This window comes from Mus caroli, unplaced genomic scaffold, assembly GCF_978045245.1.
Source record: "Mus caroli unplaced genomic scaffold, Mus_caroli_1 scaffold_7, whole genome shotgun sequence".
In the NCBI taxonomy this organism is placed as follows: domain Eukaryota; kingdom Metazoa; phylum Chordata; class Mammalia; order Rodentia; family Muridae; genus Mus; species Mus caroli.
The window spans coordinates 77149572-77166575 of NW_028227262.1; the positions used below are offsets into that span (position 1 = coordinate 77149572).

The 17004-nt window shown below is 44.8% G+C and overlaps 1 protein-coding gene and 1 long non-coding RNA gene across 5 annotated transcripts in view; one reads left to right on the forward strand and one right to left on the reverse strand.

Annotated features, from left to right (window-relative positions):
- Positions 1–17004, reverse strand: part of St3gal5 (ST3 beta-galactoside alpha-2,3-sialyltransferase 5) — a 59030-nt gene that overhangs the window by 33281 nt on the left and 8745 nt on the right. The window lies entirely within an intron of this gene.
- Positions 393–1948, forward strand: LOC110296139 (uncharacterized). Its single transcript, XR_003836924.2, has 4 exons — positions 393–443; positions 541–642; positions 1596–1663; positions 1888–1948. It is a non-coding gene; the product is annotated as an uncharacterized LOC110296139 (long non-coding RNA).

A 17004-nucleotide genomic window follows, 5' to 3' on the forward strand; every position in this document is an offset into this window, starting at 1 on the left:
CTGACTGTCCTGGAACTCACTTTGTAGGCCAGGCTGGCCTCAAACTCAGAAATCTGCCTGCCTCTGCCTCCCAAGTGCTGGGATTAAAGGCTGCACCATGGCCCTGGCTATTTACTTTTCAAGGTTAAGCCTAAAGCAAGTGACTAAAAGCAAGCAAAGTTTATTACTTTGTATATACTTAATAGATATTGGTCCTTAAAACTTTCTAAAGGTCTGCTGAATTTGGAATTTAGAATGTTTAATGTAAAAGAGCTTACCATGACAGAGACCCCAGCTCCTAGTAGTAGAAGCCAGATGAAGGCTTCTAAAGATGACGGAACATGACACCTTCATCTGGATTCTGGTAACCTTAACCACTGGGCATAACTGCCTCATGCCTCGTCTGCCATCAAACTGTGGCCACTGTTGAGTTGATTGCTGTACTCTTGCCTGGTCAAAGTAAGGTCAGCTGGGAACAGAACTCAAGTCCATTGAAAGAACCACAGGGTAAGGTCAGGCCCCACAAATTCCTCACCTGTCCTCCACATAAAATTCTCTCAGATCTTCTGGGCCTGGTGACTGAAGACCAATGTTGGCCTGAGACCTCGGCCTCCCCCAAAGCCATCGTTGCCACAGAGCCTAGGGTGACCATCTCGATAATGAGTAAGTCTCTGTCATTTTAATCGGAACATAAACCATTTAGATACTTTCTGCTACAATGTATCCTTCTCGGATCTCTGCTGGCATTGATGGCTAGGCTAACTGTAGCTCTGTCAGTTTAACGGCAGCAGGCAACGGGCTCCTCCCTGCAAGGCTGCAGCAGCCTAGAGAGTTCACTTCATATGTAAAAACTAGGCCTTGCTGTTTCTAAAGCTACTAAGTCTCCAGTTGGGAAAGGTAGATGGGGTTTCCTTGCCAACAGGCTTCAAATTAAAGGACTAACCGGTTTCAGATGTAGCTATTTACTGTTCTTTTACTCAAAGCACTTGCTTTGCAATGGCTGCTCTCAGCAAAAACCATTTGTGCCTGTAGTAAATGACTAGATGGATATCGGGTTTAAAGTTTATGTAAGTTCTGAGGGTCTAAGATAGTGTTCTAAGGTGCAGAGAGGTCTGAGAATGTGAAGGCTTAAGTTCAGAGGATCTAAGAAAGTGACTTAGGGCGTTCGTTGTAAAGGTTTAAGAGAATGATTTAAGGTATATGAAAAATGGGAATGTTTCATATTTCTTTACCTCTCTGTTCTTGTTATACAAAGATTTCAAAAGTTCAGAGTTTTAACACTGATCAGTGGAATTCTGACAGGTGGTAGAGCACTGATCGTTATTATAGTCACAAGGAGTTTAAATTTTATTTGGTTGTCTTCTAAGTATAGACTTAACGGTGCTTCTCACTGGCTAAAATTGTCTCTGTCAAATCTATATGTCCATCCCACTGGACAGAGGAGAAATAAATGTTCATCTTTTTTAACCTGAAACATAGCTTTTGCTGATTCAAAGGTGGGAATCTACTCCAGCTGTCTTACAGACACCTGCTTGCTGCTTTTTCCACAATGTAGATTTCACTACAGATTACAAACAGTGGCAATGCTTATATATCTAAAACTTTTCTCTCTTTAGGTAGACTGAAAAATCCTGGAAGCTCAGGGAGTCTAAGGAGTCCTAAGACTTGAATCTACCTCCCACAGGTCAAAAGGACTCCAGATAAGAACCACATAAGTCTCCCCACACCTATCCCTGAGGACGGGGTGGGTCTCTCTCTCCTTCTCCCCCTCTCTCCCTGCTTCCCCTATCTCTGCCTTGAGACTCTCTCCTTCCCAATTACTAGGACTATAGGCCTAAAAGTTCCAAGTGTAAGATTTTCCTTTAAGTTTCTTAAACTTTAACTTCTAGCTTGTATCTGTCTCAGCAGATTTCCACGGAGACAGATTTCGGGTGACAGGTACCACCCAGTAATCAGCTGCAGACTACAGACTGATCCAGATGGCTTTGAGCCCTGGACTTGCTGAAAGCTGACGTGGACCAAGCCAGCTGATGTGGATTGCTCCCTGTCTCTCCAGCTGGGTCAGCTCACCAGATGCTCCTAATGAATGCTCCATTCCCTGAATCTGAGGACGACATCTTAATTTCAGCATGAAGTAGTTAAAGAGAGTAGAGTATGCCACCCTGTGTCCTCCTCAACAGGCTGTGATGTTAGGTCAAAAGGACCTGGCACAGGAGACAAAATGGCTACCTATCTCGCCCACTGGCATACCAGGAAAGGTACTTGTTGAAAACAAATAGACTCAGATCTATCAACAGGTAGGTTAACTAGCTGAAACTGGTCTACAATACAATAGGATACCTGACCTGCTTTAGACAGAACAAGGAGGTATTGTGTGGCTTTAAGAGAAAAATTATTTCTATAACTGTTAGAGATAATCTGGCTGTCCTAAAATAATTAAGGAAATAAATATTGCAAAAAAAAAAGGGGGGGTGAAGGAGGGGCCTGTGATGACATAAATGACCTGTCCCCATTCTCATTTTCAGGCTCCTCCTGGATAGTAACTGATGTCAGCCAATGCAGGGCCTTTGACCTTTCTGTTTCTACTAATTACTGTTGGCCCTTGCATCATTAATGCCTTAACTTGATGATATTCTCATCTGGGTACCATTAAGCTGATGGTTATTAGAGCCCAATGTAAACAGGTACCTGCCACAGAGTCGAGGATTTGACTCAGGATACAACCCGAGGGGGATTGACTCAGCACCATTTTCTGGGAACCTCAGAATATTCCTGACCAGAGTCCACCACCTTGGCCAGTATTTAATTAAAGCTTGCTTCAAGTTTGGCTCAAGATATTGTGGTAGTGGTCTTATTCTCAGCCAGTGGGATTATTAATACAAGGTCACAGGGTGGAGCTGTTGCTACCCCGCCTGGACTTCAGGATGATAAAGAAGACACCTATTTAAGCAGCTGCTAATCCTTAAGTGCTATAACCTGCAGTTCCCAGGGGGAAAAAAAGGCCACACAGCTGTGTTGAAGATTCTAAACCAGCTATGGGGTTTGAACTTTAGAACTTGGGAGAGCTGGAAAGCTGTTGATCCAGAATCCAGATTATCTTGGGCTATCTTAATAACCCCCACTAGTCACTGAACACCCATGTTCTACATCTGAACTATTAACTCACAACCAACTTAAGGGCTAACACTGTCATCACACAGTATCTAAAACCTGCAGCAGAGATGTCCCCACTCTGCTGTACCCTACCTACTATGTGATGGGTAAATTACTTTAATAATTCATGAGCTTCTTTTGTGTCTATAAAAACTTCACATAATTGTTTCCATGTTCCCATTGCTTCCTGGGCCTCAGTTGGCTGTCCCACATTCTCTTGGAGGTGTGTCACAGTTACTTTCCGCTGTCAACATGACACAAACTTAAGAGTCATTTGGGAAGAGGGAACCTCAACTGAAGCACTGTCTCCAACAGACTGGCCTGTGGGCATGTTCTCAACTGTCCGCTGATGCTGGAGGGAGCAGGCACTGTGAATTGTGCCATTCCTAGGTAGGTGGGCCTGGGCTGTATTCACACACTGAGAAAGCCACAGGGTTAACTAAGTCAGTAAGCAGCATCCGTCCATGGTTTCTGCTTCAGTTCCTGCCTTCATCTCCTGACCTGGCTTCCCTTCATGTTGGGCAGTGAGATTAAATAAATCCTGTCCTCCCTAAGTTGATGTTGGTCATGGTGTTTATTACAGCAACAGAGTAATACCTAAGAGTGTTAGGTATCAATTAAGCAAAATTGTATCCTAGCTCATATGGACATCAATGGCTATTATGATAAATTAACATATTTAGTAATATATTTCTATATTTAGCTTTTCTATCTGAAAGGCTAAATATACTCACCCCCCCCATCTTCTTGGGGATTGAACCCAGGGCTTCTCATACTATGTGCTTTATCTACTGAGCTACCCATCCTGGGCCTCAAGCTGCACCCCATTACTTGGTTTACTTTCTCTCTTCCCCTTTGCAGGCAGGATTTCACTACGTAGCTCAGGCCCACATCGAACTGGCAACCTTCCTGCCTGAACCTCCCTAATGCTGGGGCTGGAGGCTGTACCACCACACCTGGCTCGACTTTTGTCATTTTCCTTGTGGATAATGGATTCTTTGATTCTAAAAGGGTAAAACCCTTTTTATCTTAAGCTGACATTCTTGCTCATCCTAGCACTCAAGAATCTGAGGCAGGTGGACTGTCAGGTCAAGGGCAGCCTCTCCTACACAATAAGACTCTGTTACAAACATAAGTAAACTGACACGCAAGTTATTTCATTCTTTTTTTCTTTTCCCTGCTTTAAACAACCTGTCCCTTAACTCCAGGTCGTCGTCGTCGTCGTCTTCGTCGTCTTTGTCTTCTTCCTCTTTCTCTTCTTCCTCTTCTTCCTCCCTCCTCCTCCTCCCTTCTCCTCCTCCTCTTCCTCCTCCTCCTCCTTCTTTTTTTTTTTTTTTCCAAGACAGGGTTTCTCTGTGTAGCCCTGGCTGTCCTGGAACTCACTTTGTAGACCAGGCTGGCCTCGAACTCAGAAATCCACCTACCTCTGCCTCCCAAGTGCTGGGATTAAAGGCGTGCGCCAACACTGCCCAGCCTCAACTCTAACCAGGCAGATATTCTACCAATTCTAGACTGAGAATATTTCATATCATAGTGTATCATTCTACTTGAAATACACTAAAACAAACAAACAAACAAACACAAAAAACCAAACCACCAGTGCCAAAGACCTGATTAGGAAAACTTTGCTGAAGACAAATGAAAAGTTACAACAGCCAGGACCCTGAGACGTTTTCAAGCACAACTGTACGGTCAGCCTAGGGGAGCAGTGAGTGCTTATAGGCTGTTCTAGTGGAGTCTGGAAGACGCAAGGAGCACCAATGGATACACAGACAGTGGAGCTTGCAGAAGGAAGAAACAAGACTCATCAGGGCCAGACAGCAGCCAATCCTGTGCTATTATGGCCAAGAATCTGGCTTTACTCACCCCACTGTTCTGAGAACTGAGAGAAGCTAAACTTAAGAAGATAATGGTCTAACTCTTGGCAGAACTTTCAAGGCAGAATGGTGATATCCTGGCTGATGCAGACAGAGCAGCTGTAGCTGACAGATGAGCAGTACTTGCAGAGGCTGGGAGAATATCAAAGGGTTTCCTCGGGGTTAGCACATCTGATACACCTGAGGTCCCATGGGGGTCTGGCTACACATTAAGCTGGCATCAAAACTTGACAATGTCAAGCCATCCCCCACATGGTATCGGCGTTGATGGTACCACTCCATAGGCAAAAGCCTGAAAAAGAAATCCCAATTCGTCCTCAGGACGAATCTGCAGGTGCTGCGGTAGTAGAGCTGGAGGGGTGGGCGCATCCCAGTCCATTGGAGCCTGTTAGATTTCATCACGAGCTCTAGAAGTTGGATCTGGAGTCACGGGGTTTGGTATTTACCCTGCTAGATGTTGGATTTGTTTTTCTGGGGTTGTTTTATGCCATCCTCTTATTTTGAAATGGGAATGTTTATTTTGTCCCAATATATAGCTTGCTTTTTTTTAAATTTTATTTTATAGATGCCATTGTGAAGAGACATTTCTTAACGTGTTGGGATTTTTAAAGATGTAAGAGTTGTTCAGGTTGGACAAGTTTATGAGATTAACAAGAGACTTTAAGGACCTGGGGTGAAAGGATATGGCTTTAAAATGATGTATTGTCTTGTCAAGCTGATAAGATAAGGGATAGTTAGATGGCGCTGGCCTTTGAAGCTTCACTAACAACTTCTCATAGAACAGGCTTATCTTTGAAGGTGTCTATGGGGGATTATCTTAATTATAGTAACGGAGGTGGGGACCTACCCACGGTTCACTAGGCAAGAGATGCTGAAATGCCCGAGAGTGGAGACTGCTGGCTGAGCACCCGCCTGGGTTTGTTTCTCTCTGCTCTGACCACCGCTCTATGTGCCGTGGCATGCCGGAACTACCCCCTCCCAGGGGCAGCTGCTTAGGTTTATATGCCCTTCCTATACAGACACTTGTGCACTTCGGGGCATGGCATTCAGGCTTCCTTACTTTTCAAAATACGATTTGTCTCTTGTCTCCCTCACATGAATATAGTTTCTTCAGGTCTAGCCTATAGTGTCTCTCCAGGGCTCCCTCCTAAGTGCTTGGCTCCCTCGGGCATACCAATTTAACCCTATCCTTACTCAGGCGACTGGACCACAGCCTCTCCTTTGTAGCTTCACTAACCATTTCTCATAGAACAGGCTTATCTTTGAAGGTGTTTTTCTACTCATACCCAAAAGTGTGATGGGTTTTTAGGAGGCTATGTGTTTGATAGGAAAACATTTCTTATTAAAGTCCGGGGAAGAAATGTAACTAAGAGCACTTGCTGCTCTGGCAAAAGACTTGTCCAATGGCTCACAGCTGCCTGTAACTGAAGCTGAAGGGACTGACACCGTCTTCTGACCGCCTCAGGTAACTGCATTTTATCATGCATAGATACACACACACACACACACACACACACACACACACACGAGTACAGAAGGGGAAGAGGGAAAGACAGAGGGGGAAGGGAGGGAGGGAGAAGTGAAGGAAGGGAGGTGGAGGGTGTCTCAGTGTCTCAGTTAGGGAAGAGACACCATGACGAATGGCAACCTTACAAAGGAAAACATTTAACTGGGGCTGGCTTATAGGTTCAGAGGTTCAGTCGATTATCATCATGGCAGGAAGCATGGCAGCCTGAAGACAGACATGGTGCTAGAGAAGGAGCTGAGAGTTCTACATCTTGATCTGAAAACAGCCAGAAGGAGACTCTCAAAGCCCACCCCAACAATGACACACTTGCTCCAACAAGGCCACAGCTATTCCAATAAGGCCATACCTCCTAATAGTGCCACTTCCTGTGAGCCAAGCATATTCTAACCATTACCTGGGCTAAAATTAAATCTTAAAGTGGGGGGGGGTGAGCCTCTAATTCATATGTATACTATTTCACCTTAAAGAAATTGAACAAAGGCCAACTATGTTATATGTACCACACAAGGCAGCTGGAAACAGAAGGAAACAGGCATAATATCATTGTCTCTACTTCTAGAGGTTAAAAAGATGTCCAAAAGTGAAATTTTCTGAATCAGTGATGGACAAGTGAATTATTATTTATATCATATTGCTATAATCTATTATTATTATTTATATCTTGCTTTATCATTTAAGTTACAGCAACTTAAAGATTACATGCTGTGTAATTCCAAATATTTGCATATATTTTGTTTGTTCTGTTTTTTAAGACAGGGTCTCTCTACATAGCTCTGGTTGTCCTGAAACTCACTCTGTTGACCAGGCTGGTCCTATACTCACAGAGATCTTCCTATCTCAGCCTCCTAAGTGCTAGGGTTATAGAGTGTGCCACCATGCCTATACATACATACATACATACATACATACATACATACATGGGGGTATTACATCAGGGCACAGCTTGAAGGAAGGACTCAGCTCTCTCCTCTCCTTCCATGTGGGTCATGTCACTCAAGTGCAGGGTCATCAGGCATGGCGACCATGCCTTCACCTGCTGAGCCATCTCACCAGGTCCCAATTATCTATTTCTGAAATGAGTGAATTTTAGGAACGGAGAGAAGCTAGTGGTCGCAAGGAGGTAGACGCTGACCAGGATGGAGGCAGGAAACAAGTGAATGTGGATGTACAAGAGCGACGGGAGGAGACCTGAGGATCTTAAAGACTGGCTGAGGGGGCCTAGAGAAGTGACGGGCCTGTGCAGAATGTGCCCCCCAAATGTAACTTCGTGAGATTAAGAACGAGCCTCTACAGACAAAGTAAAATAGATATCTCAAAGCCTTTGTAAAACAACGCAGTGGCAAACTGACCCTATGGATACTTGCTGTCAAAAGAGTAGATGGGGCGCCCACGCACGGAGTGAGAAGGATAAGACTGCATCTGATCTTACCAGATCCTAAAGCATCTACTTCCCTGGCTTGCTGTCTGAATTTAACTTTCCCAAGGACATACCTGTGTGAGTAGAGGTGTCGAGAAACCCATCTCACCCCTCTCCACCTCCGCTGCGTGGGAAGAACAGCAGGCAGGAGCGGCATCCATGAGGGCTTAAATACCGCAGACTGTTTCAAACAGCCTCTGAGTGAGCAAACATGACTGGAGTGAACGTGTCCAGCCAAGGACATGGGGATAAGATCTGTGGGGTGGGAGGTCTGTGAGAAATGGATTTCACCACAGAGAGGAATTAGCCTAGCTGGCTGAACGCTACATTCGCACTGACCGTGAGGTAAGACCTGGGCACACACTACTGCGGTCTCACAGGTGAATGAGGAACCTGGGGGCCCCCCCCGCCCTGAGTGGACCAAGAGGAAGAGGAGGCAGCGACAGATTGACTAAGATGTGATGAAAGGAATGTGGTGATGAAAGAGAGCACACCAAAGATCCGTGTCCCACTCACAGGGAGAAGCAGGCATGAGTGTCAGGCTTTGTGTAGCTTAGGGTGGCGATGAACCTGACGTGACAGGTGATCAGATGCCAGGGCCTAGGAGGACGATGGGATGTGGACTGTGGTTTGACAGTGTCTGTCCTGACAGCCAGCCTTCCTCCACGGAGCCAAGGGAATTAAGTTGCAAGGCGTTTTTTTTCCCAGTGTGTCTGCACTACCAGTTACTATCCACACATGGGAAAAATAAGAGACAGCTGCTAGAAAACTTTTGTGATTTTGTAAACTTGTAGTGGAGAAAAGACAGCATGGCGGATAGGCTTCCTGCAGGGGAGCAAAAGAAAGATTGAGTGTGCACCTTAAACTTCCTAGTAACAACTGCAAAACTCATCTAGTTCTGGCAGAAGTAGATGTGGATGGGGCTGGGCACATGAAGCTAACAAGCTCAGCCCAGAGACCTAGCTACTGTGGGGGCAAGAACAAATGCCTGAGAATGGTCAAGAAGGAATGGTGCTGGGGTGCAGTGCAGACAAGAGGAAGGCAGGACTGGGGTCTGTGCTGGCACAAGCTAGGCACCTGAGAGGAGGGAGCCTCCACTGGGAATGTGCTTCCGTAACACCGGGCTGTAGGACATTTCCTTACTTAGTGATTGGTGAGGAAGGGCCCAGCTCATTGTAGGTGTTGCCATCCCTGAGCTGGTGGTCCTAGATTCTATTTAAAAAGCAGGCTGATAAAGCCACGATGAGCAAGTCTGTAAGCAGCACTCCTCCAAGGTCTGCATCAGCTCCTGCCTCCAGGTTCCTACCCTGCCCGAGGTCCCATCCTGACTTCCTTTGATGACTGTGATGGTTATTCTTGGTTGTCAACTTGACCATATCTGGCATTAACTAAAACCCCTAAATGGGACACAAAATTCCAGTGAGGAATTTTGCTTAATCTGAAGTGGGAAGATCTACTTCTAATCTGAAGACACACCTTTAATCTAGATCTTTTGAAGCAGAAAGACTTGGCCTCTAATCTGGGCCATGCCATCTGCAGGAAGCCTATGTAAGAAGGAAGGGTTTGCTCTTTGCCTGTTTCCTTTTGACTTGCTAAGAAGTCTTCATCGCCCTTAGAGTCAATTTCTTAGAGATTCAAGTATATACTGAAGACCAGCCGAGACATCCAACCTCATGGACTGCACAAATACTGGACTCTCCGACCTTCTAGTTATAGGCAGCCATTGTTAGGTTAGGTAGACCACAGCCTATAAGCCATTCTAATCGATCATTCATATATATAACATATATATGTATATATTATTGATTGATTATTTATTTATTTAAATTCTGTTACTCTAGAGAACCCTGACTAATATAATGAACAGTGATGTGAAAGTGTAACTGAAATAAACCCCAAGTTACTTTTGTTTTTTGTTTTTCCCCAAGTTACTTTTGTTTTTCCCCAAGTTACTTTTGGTTTTGATGTTTCATCACTTCTGTGGTGACTCTAACAGCAGAGCTGTCTGGGGTTTTCTGTAAGTTATGTATGCTGCTTGCCGGGGTAAAATTTCTACAGTAAGGGAGGAAATAGGTAGGTCTAGAACAGACAAGGCTCTAGATAAGGATAAGGAAGGTAAGAGATAAGGTCCCTACAGTGATAAAAATCCCAATGAGGAAGACCAGTGCTCAGACTTCACTTGGAGAAAACTACCTTGAGGAAGTTGAACAGATGAAAAAAAGAAGTATTAAGGTAAAAAAAAAAAAGCTTTGAAGGATGTGGTAGCTTACACCTGCAATGTTAGCAACCAGGGGGCAAAGGCAGGAGAATTACCTGCTTGGGGTACAATCTGAAAAATCTGTCAAAAAAAAGGGGGGGGGTAAGGATAAATTTGGTAGCTTTGTGGGGTTTAGATAGTTCTGGAACTCTCATCATCTAAGTTGAATAGTTCCTGGACAAATTTTTAAATTGCGTAACCCAGGAGCAGGGGCCACCATAGAAGCCCCAATGCATCCCCAGGAAAGGGTAATTTGTCAGTTAAGTTTCACTGGTCCTGCCAATGTACACGGTAAAGACATGGAGACATAACCACGGCTGAGTCCCTGCTTTGGATACCAACCTTCCAAGAAGGTAACATGATCTCGGAGAGAGGGTGCTGTGTCTGCGCTGAGCAGGGCAGTCTGCAGCTGTCAGTGGGCAGGCAAGGCAAGCAGCAGCACTGGGGTTAGCGAGCGGGGGCTGCGCTGTAATAGGCGCCAGTAAGTTCTAAATGAAAGTCTCTCCTAGCCTCACCCCAAAGGGAGAGGCAGCTTGAGCAATGATGGACAAAGATGCTTCTTGCTTGCTTCAAAATGGAGCCCCATGGAAGACACCATGCTGAGTGAAATAAACTGAATACAGAAAGACAAATCCCATATGTGCGATTCTTAAAAAATAAAAAACCCTCAAGAGTACAGACAGAGAGAATTCAATAGCAGTTACAACAGGCAGGAGCAGGATAGGCATTGGGGGACTGAGAAGGAGGGCAAGGAAGCAAAACAAAGCAGAAGAAGTGCCATCCCGAAGGAAACTGGCAACAGGCTTGGCGGAAGGTTGGACACTGTCCCTTCAAGTCTAAAAATCCAAAATTCTTATTTGTTTTTATACTTTATTTCTGAAGCTTGCCACAGAAAAACCTGATCTTTCTCTGTTTCTATTATCTCTTTCCAAAGCATGTACTTGCGATTTGTTACCACCAAATTATCCTTACTTTTCTTTTCTCTTTATTCATCCTTTCTGGACTCTTTCAGAGGTAGAATCAGTTGCTATGCCAAGCTGGACCAGAGACTAATATTTTCTATTCCTTGACCTTTTTTTTTTTTACAAAATTAACTCTTTATATGTGAGATGAAAAAAGTTGTCTAAATAGTTAATGATTTTTATAAGAATTAAATGAGATAATAATACAACTGAAAACCTGACCCAATGCCCTTCGAAGCTTGTGTTGTGGGCAGTTCACTGGTGCATGAGGGAGCAGGTACTCAGAGGTGACAGAGCACAGGCTGGAACTTAGGACCGTTTGAGTTCGTAGAGGGAACGGCTGCAGAGAGCACAGCTCACCTGATCACAGAGCTCTGCTTTTCAGCTCGGTTTCCCCTGCCACCCTGGCTATGTTAATTTGGGGAATACTTAGCTTTCAAGGCTCAGGCTGACAAATTAAATTAGGCTGCAAACATCAGCTGTCTCTCTGTGCCGCACCAGACTCAGCAGGCATTGCAACAAAAATTAATTGCTGAAAATCTATGGCAATCACCCAGAACTGATAAAAACCAACTTGTAATATTGCTGCTCAAAATTAACAGATTCTAAGGTTAGTACTTCATCTGAGGCCTGAGACAGAGGCATTCCCTTTTAGGACTATTTCTGGTTATGTTATTTATCTAATTATATTTTGTTATCCAGAAGAACAACTGCCCTGTTGCTGCTTAGACTATTCCCTTTTAGTAACTTGGGTTAGGGGAAGGAACAGAAAGCAGATGGAAATAAAATGAACAAGTATAGGTACCTAATGTACCATGTGAGGGCTGAAGCTAATAATACCAGCTGGGTGTGGTGGCACATGCCTATAACCCTGGCACCGGGGAAGCTGAAACAGGAGGATTGCTGCAAGTGTGATGCAGATCCTGGGGTATACACCAAGTTCAAGGCCAGCCTGAACCTGTCTCAGAAAAACCCAAATCAAAACAATTATTTAAAGTAGGTCAAAATGTATGAGGGGCTCTTGTTAGAGACGTGTGTTACAGGCACTCCAATCACAGAGAAGGGGGCTGCAAGATGACAGATCCACTCACTGGCTTTATTACAGAGACCACTTTCCTGTCTACTTACTGCAGAACCTGTTGTAAACCTCACAGAGCCGCTATGAAATGGCTCAGAAGCACACCATGCCTGTGCCTTACACAGGCATGGCTTTGGATGCTCTTGATTTCTAACTTCTTTCTCCACTTTAGAAATCAACCCACTCTTCCTTGCTCAAGTGATTTCCATCCCCACACAATCTAGGTAGCTAACCACAGGCTTGCTTTAGCATTGCAACACACACACACACACACACACACACACACACACACACACACTTACTTAGAATCCTAGCCTGTAACAACACAGAGATAAGGTCTTCTGCATCATTTTTCCACTTTGGTGCCGACATATTCAGCTCCACAGTTGGTGGGGAGGGTTGGTCCCATTTATCATCAGACATTCAGCCGCACCTCTAGACCACTCCTCCTCCTGCTCCTCCTGTGTGTCAATCAAAAGTGTCTCTTGTGGACACAAAGAGGAGGCAACTCACAACCACCTATAACTCCAGTTCCAAGGAATCTGAGGTACTCAGGCCCCCATGGGCACCTGAACAAACTTGGTGCACATAAAGTGACATAGGCAAGTACAAATACACATAAAAATAAATAATAAATAGTCCTTTTAATAAAATTTTATTTCCTGGGCCAATAGGATAGCTCACTATGGAAAGACATTTGCCTCGAAGCTTAAAGTCCTGTGTTCAACCCAAGGCCCGCATGGTGGAAGAAGAGGCTCCCGGAAGTTGTCCTCTGGCCTCCAAACTCCTGCCATGGCACTCATGCCTACACACACACCGTCTCAATAAAATGTAGTAAGATTTAAATGTCCCTAGATGTTACCACATGTCCCTGGGGGAACAAAAGCACCCTGGCACTGTTGGTACAGTTAATGATACATATTAATATTCCAACATATTCCTCACAGAAGAGTCAAGAAAGGTAATCAGACTTACATGCCAGGCTACAATAAAGAGGAAAAACTAATGACAACCTCCCTCCACCACCTCAGCCAGGGCTTTGCAACCACACCTTGAACAAGAGCCACTTGAGGCTATAAAGCATGCAAATCCCTATTTCGTGCCCAGAATGTGACACCTGACTGGATTAGATGCGGGCATTCAATATCTAAGATTCTGTGCAGGGGTTGAAAATGCACAATTTCAAGAGATCTTGGTTTATCAGGTCCTTACCTGTCAATGGTATACAAGACAACTAACTCGAATTGGTCTGAGCCCACACACAGGTGGGCTGAACAAAGCAGGCTAAGAGTGGGTGCACAGCAGTGGGAGGAGAGCACCCACTCACAGATCCAGCTGATGGTTGTTGCGTGCTTCACCCATCTCAGTCCCATGTCACTATCTTCCTTTCCCACATCCACAGGGTGGACAGGGCCTAATCCAACTTTCACAAGCAGTTACCCCCACAAACCACAGAAAGTGCTGTCACTGAGTTCCCTCCAACACCTCCCTCCATCACTTCAGCCAGGGCTTTGTAACCACACCTTGAACAAGAGCCACTTGAGGCTATAGAGCATGCAAATTTCTATATTTCATGCCCAGAATGTGACACCTGACTGGATTAGATGAGGGCGTCCATTTTCAAGCAAGCTCCCTCGTGTAATGTGGGCACAGTGCTTTAAAAATAAATCCTCCTTTTAAGCAAGTTTTCCACAGCATAGATAGACACATGGGATAAACAGGTTCCGGCCTGAAGGCTGTCCAGACTCTACAAACGGAGCCAAGAAATAAGGGTCGGTCTGCTATGAAGAACAAAACCACTGTTGTGAGAATCTGCAGCCTCCTGTTGTGGCCAATTAACCCTTCATGATTCACTTTAGTCCACACCAGTGAGATTCCCTCTGGTGTGAAGGGGAAGATATTACCATCACTCAGTCCTCTGCTCTTTACAAGGTTAAAATATTAAGATGATGAATTCTGAACGCTTGGAATACTTTCTAAAACCACTCATTCTCTAAAGTGAGAAATGTGACTCATGGGCACAGATGGTGCCTCTCCAATATCTTACCCAATACTCCCTGGGGCTTGCCTTTCTTGCCTTCCTCGATTAAGACCCTTGATAAAACAGCTTATCACCTCTCAACCTGCTCATTTGCTTTGCTGCTTGACTGCCCTGTGCTGGAGATAGCCAGACATCAGTCGATTTACCTGTGTTCCACACTAATGTAGGAGATCGCTAAGTGAGAGTTCTGTCCCTATGTATGAACTCAGGAGCCTAAAATAGTGTCACTATGCAAAAGGCACCGAACAGGCACTGCTTGCCCAAAGGGACTGATTGAAGCATGAAGGGATGACCACCAGCTTGCACTGGTCACTCAAATTCACCTGTATTCCTAATCACCAAATCCAAACACAACCATCACTGTATGTTTCTTTTCTATTCTAATCTATCTATCTATCTATCTATCTATCTATCTATCTATCTATCTACCTGTCTGTCTTTGTTTTTTTGGAGTCAGGATTTCTCTGTGTAGCCCTGAAACTTGCTCTATAGTCCAGGCTGACCTCCAACTCAGAGTCCCGCCTGCGCCTGCCTCTGCCTCCCAAGTGCTGGGGTTGAAGGCGTGCACCATTACTCCTGGCTCACAGGATGTTTCTTAAGTGTCCAGGTTGTACATAAGACCCTTGAATGTGAGATGAGGAAGGCACAGGCAAACCGATCAATGGCTGTCCCACATACCAGCAGGGACAGGCCTGGGAGCAAAAGCAACTGGATCTGTCTGGTGCTGTCACCTTCCTCAGAACAGGGAAGAGTAGAAATGCTCAACTATTTGTCAATTTGATGTGGGCCAAGTCATGGTTGGAGTAAGTTTTCTAGTTGCAAAAATTCAGGTTGGGCAAAACCTTTCTGTTGCTTGTCTTCCTTCTTGGGATGTTAGAATCTTCACTTGTCTGACTTTCCAAAGAAAGAACAGTAAATAGCTTGGCTAGTTGAATGGGCACTAAAATGTTGGGGCCAGGGAGGGAGAGAAAGGAGTAGTCTAAAGACCCCCCCCCAAAAAGGAAAGAGTGGACAGGATTTTTTTAAGTTCCAACACACAGAGAGAGAGAGAGAGAGAGAGAGAGAGAGAGAGAGAGAGTACAACAATGTTTATTTTGGGCTGGGCTTGAGGGCAGACAGCCATGAACGGTGGAGAAGAGAATGGTCTGGCTGGGAAGGAAAGGTAGAAAAGAGGGATAAAAATTCGTATCAGTTTCCCTTCCTCTGCTGACCGGAGCGCTGCAGTCTCTGCAGAGGGAAGCTGCAGACAGAGCAAGACCTGTGAGCTTACCCACCATAAACCATTACAGGCCCCAACTTGGAGATCCTCCTTTGAATCCAAGAACTGGTTCCCATCACTACCTTTCCACAGAGGAACCCAGCTGGAAGTACAAAAGATTCCTCAAACTGGATTTTAAAATGTTGGGGGTGGGGGCAGCACAAACTGGAATCAGTCTGGAGGGGGTGGAGGATAGAAGTTTTGGGGGGAGGAATTGGAAGGATCATCAAAGTACATTGTATGTATGTATGAAATTCTCAAACATTAATAAAAATATTCTGCTTTTGGAAGTGTAAGATTTCTACTGAAATGTACAACTTGGGGTTCTCTCAAGGCACTGGGATACTTTTTTGTTTTGTAGGTCTTGTTTTGGGACAGTATCTTCCCCATTACTCCACAATAATTTCCAATTCAGGATCCTCCCGTTCAGTCTCCCGAGTGCTGGGATCACAAGTGTATGCTGCAATGCCAACAAGGGCAGACCCATCTTTAGTAGGCAAATGTGTGGCTTGTGTCTTATCTACTGTCGAGGACTAGATCACAGCATCTTACAGGGCACAGATGTGTGTTTGGGTTTAAATCCACTTCAAAGTCTGCGTGGGAAACGTCTCTCACAGGACTGTGGTAGGTCTAGTTTAAGTCAGGAAATGGGGAGTAGGGGTGGTCGGAGCTGGTTGACCAGATGCCCCTGAGGCCAGCCACAAACCAGGAAGCCTCTTAGAATATCAACAATAGTGGGCATAGCAGAAAGAACTCTGAGGCCAATGGAGACCAGGTCTTCATTCTGTTTCCTGCAGAGGTCAGAAGGGACAGATGCTGAGGAACGCTCAGCAATCCAGGAAATGAGCAGCAGTGGCCACCCAAGATGCAGCCAGCCATGCCACAGCTTCTGTGTCCACAGTGTCAGAACACCCGTGAGCTGGAGGCTGCAGAGATGTCCACTTTGCTTTCTGAAACAATTCTATACTTAGAGAAAGACTGCAAGAACGATCCTTACATTCTCATCTACCCTTCATCCAATAACTGCCCCCCCCATGGTTAACGTGTGTGCTGCCGTTCTATTAGTATATAATATGCATAATTTATTTAAATGCCTGAAAGAAAATTGTAGGCACTGTCACCCCTAAATATTTTATTTTCCTAGAAATGAAGTCATTCCTTATATGAGCACAGTATAATGATCAATGCCAGGGCCTGGACACTGACTTGAAACTAGAGTCTCAAGAAGAGTTCTCTAGTCATTTCAAATGATGACAACTTTCAAACAAAAACAGAAACAACTTTTTTCTTCCTTTTCCAGGATACCATCCAGGATCACATATGAGGCCTAATGTCATGTCTCGTTGGCTTCCTTTAATCTAAAACAGTTTGGTTATCTCTTGTGACCTTGACATTTTTTTGAAAAGTACAGGCCAAGTGGTTTGCAGAATGTTCCCTAGCTGGGGTTCGTCTGA